Here is a 3949-nt window from a genome sequence, read left to right on the forward strand (position 1 = left end):
GACGTTGGGCGCCACCACGACCTATAGTAAAAATTAGGTTGTGACATTGACAAAAAAAAATTATAATAATAATAGATGTTAGACCACTAATAAAACTCACGTACTCTATCGAAATTGATATATATATATATATATATATATATATATATAGAGAGAGAGAGAGAGAGAGAGCTGAGGAGAAGAAAACTTTGTACAGAAAATCGAAAGCAAAAAGTATCTAGAGAAGAATAAACTCTACAGAGAGAGAGAAGAAGAAGAAGAAGAGGAGGAAAAGAAGAAGAAGGGGGAGGAGGAGGAGGAGGAGGAGGAGGACGAGTTAGGTTTCGTTGTGTAGTTTAGGAATATATTTGGCCAACTAACTATAAAATGGCTAAATTTCAATTAGCTTTGGAATTATGACTTGTTTTTCAATTATCCATCTGAAAATTATCCACCCCATGCTATTTTAATTATTGTAGGCATAATCTTCAATTTATTAGTCCAAATTACTTTGGGAAAACTATACAAAATACCTATTTGGGCCTATTTCATTATCCGTAATTACTCAAGAGAATATTTATCATAATATTTACCTATGCGGCCCAAAAGTGTTATCCAATCTACATATTCGTTAATATTCCTTTTCCTCTTTAATTTGCCGTACCCAGCATACCATCACTTCAACAATATACATTTCTGCAATAGTATACTGCAAGAACATACATAATATATTGCAACAGTATATTGTAACAATATACTAGTATACAATATACTATAATAATAATAATAAACTTCAATTGCTATTGCTAAATCATTGGAGTGCTATTCTGCAAAGTTAAAATCATAGGTATGATCCAAATTTGATGGCTGATAACGGAAGAAAAACATAATTGGACAACCATTGAAGGAGCTTTGAAGTTTTGGATTTGAGAATTAAAAACATAATATAGTTGTAGATATTATTAAAAAATATTGTAAAATTTGTAAGAAATTGAATCTAAAGTATAAATTCATCTAGAGCTGATTTAAAATGGGTTTGGTGGAAAATTTCAAGTTAAAAAACTGCTCCAGCGACGTTTGATCTCCGATTTTAAATTTTATGTTGTGCTTCTATGAAATATGGTAAGACTATGTTTGGTTCCTTTAAAATTGGTGCTGCTTTCAGCATTAAAATTATTTCTTTCGAAAAACATTAGATTCTGGTCTATGTTTGTTCATATAATTTTTTTATTTTGCCACAAAATATTAGACTATGAATTTTAGACCATAAATTTTATAAATTTTAGACCATGGTCTAGCATTTTCTCATAAGATTTTCAGCTTGCTCAAACGGGATCTTTAGAGGTCTAAAAGATCCATCAATTGCAAGAGATAGAAAAAATAAATGAATAAAAGACCATTTACTAAATAGTTGATACAAAAAAGGATAATATGCGAAAATTTCACCAATTAGATCGAGTCTGCGTTCGTCGTTTTAATTGTTTAAAGGATATTTGAGAAAGTACCTCTCATAGCATAAATCTCCATCCTTCTCTTTTCTTTTTTAATCACTGTACAAACTTTTCCCGTTGTATTTTTTGAAAGAAAAGGAATATTATTTAGTGTTTCTGGACTATGCGCCTGCGCATATTGTACTATCACTTACTTCCCCCAAAGGCCAAGGTTACAATAGTATTTGAACTAGAAGGGAAAAAAGAGAGCCAAGAATCTTGTTGCGGATTTAAATCACTAGAAGAAACACTTACGCTTGATTTTACTTTTGGTTTAGTTTTAGAACAAAGTACAATGTTAGCTTTCTTTATATTTTACATAGGCAAGGTTAACATTAAACACAAACTTAATTGTTTTTTATATATTTATCTAAGATGAAAGAATTAGCTAGCTATAGACCTTCCTACTATCTTCTTTTTTTTAATCAATATATTATATATCAGTCTTTCCATTCATCTCATTATGAAATTTCAAATGGATTCTTATATATTCGAAAGGAGACCAATTTCTTTGTCCCTCGTTTAGCTCATCTGTAGGAGGAGCTCAATTTGTTGCTCGTCTAAGCTAACATTTTTCTTCCTTATAATTTATAATGTATGCTAGCAAGCTCAAAATGAAGTCTTAAGGCAATTTAAGGTGGAGAACTCATTAACCGACGAGAAAGAAATCGATGATCCATACATGATAATGACAAAATCCTCTGTTACATTTAAGGACAATTTTCAAAAGATACTATAGTTTAGAGCCTAATTACGATATGTAAGTATAGTTTGATTAATTATCATTAATGTATCTGTATCAAACGCATAAAATCAAATTCAAATTTCGATGTATCAATCAGTTGCCATGTTGTATCAATAAATACAATTTTGATGGAAAAGTTATATCAAGTGTATTCATTCGCACAAAGTGGTTGTATCAATGAATACAATTTTGATGGAAAGCTGTATCAACTGTATTTGTTCGCACACAATGGCTATATTTTGGATACATAAAGCCTATGAGAGATTGGATACAAGCTAGAAAAATACATTCAATGTGTGAAAATCAGAATACAATTATTAAATAACTCAATCTTACATTGTATCAAAAAGCAACAACATTGATAAATAAAGTCAAATACAGCTACATTCTCAAGCATACACTGTATAAAAAAACTTTAAAAATAGAATTGTGAAGTCATCAGAAAATACATTGTATCAGATTGTATCCAAAATAAAATTCTCCATGTTCGAAGTCAATGAGTCATGAAGAAAGTTCGCCCACATCTAAGAATACATTGTATTTTACCTTTGAAACTCTAACCAGATTTGAGAATAAATTATATATATTATATTTAACGTTCTAAACTCTTGGCAGATTTGAATGATTGCATGCACTATATCCGGCCAGAATCTCATCACCTCTTTTTTCTTTTTTTCTACAGTCTATCAACACAAGTACAATTTGTGAGAATCATTCAGAATTTTGTATCAAAAAATTATTCCTTATGATCAATCGAGGTGGAGAATTCAAACTGAGCAGCAGATCTAATCTTCTAAGCTTCTATAGGCTCTCCATCACGTTCGTCGAAGTAAAGACTCAATCTAATTGGTGAAATTTTCGCATATTATCCTTTTTTGTATCAACTATTTAGTAAATGGTCTTTTTTTTTTCCTCTCTTGCAATTGATGGATCTTTTAGACCACGATCTAAAGATCCCGTTTGAGCAAACTAAAAATCTTATGAGAAAATGCTAGACCATGGGACTAAAATTTATAAAATTTATGGTCTAAAATTCATTGTCTAATGTTTTGTGGGCAAAATAAAAAAATTATATGAACAAACATAAACCAGAATCTAATATTTTTCGAAAGAAATAATTTTAATGCTGAAAGCAACACCAATTTTAAAGGAACCAAACATAGTCTTACCATATTTCATAGAAGCACAACATAAAATTTAAAGTTGGAGATCAAACGTAGCTGGAGCAGTTTTTTAACTTGAAATTTTCCACCAAACCCCATTTTAAATCAGCTCTAGAAGAATTTAAACTTTAGATTCAAATTCTTACAAATTTTACAATATGTTTTAATAATATCTACAAATATATTAAGTTTTTAATTCTCAAATCCAAAACTTCAAAGCTCCTTCAATGGTTGTCCAATTATGTTTTTCTTCAATTATCAGCCATCAAATTTGGATCATATCCATGATTTTAACTTTGCACAATAGTGTTGAGGTTTTTGTTATTTAAGATAAAATAGTCTTAAAATGAGGGTGAATGGGAAATGGAGGGAAAAATAAAATTTTTGAGTAAAATTTTAAGTTTTTCCCTCTTGACAATGAGACATTGTCCCATATTGGAAAAGGAAAAGATTTTTGGTGGGTATATATATAATTGCTCTTCTTGTAGCTCTTAAAGAGTTAAGAAGAAAGCAAGCCTCGCGCCGTCATCGTCGTCGCTCGCTCTGCTCGGCTTCGGCTTCGGATTCGGGCC

The sequence above is a fragment of the Nicotiana tomentosiformis genome, chromosome 10 (genome assembly GCF_000390325.3).
Source record: "Nicotiana tomentosiformis chromosome 10, ASM39032v3, whole genome shotgun sequence".
Lineage (NCBI taxonomy): Eukaryota > Viridiplantae > Streptophyta > Magnoliopsida > Solanales > Solanaceae > Nicotiana > Nicotiana tomentosiformis.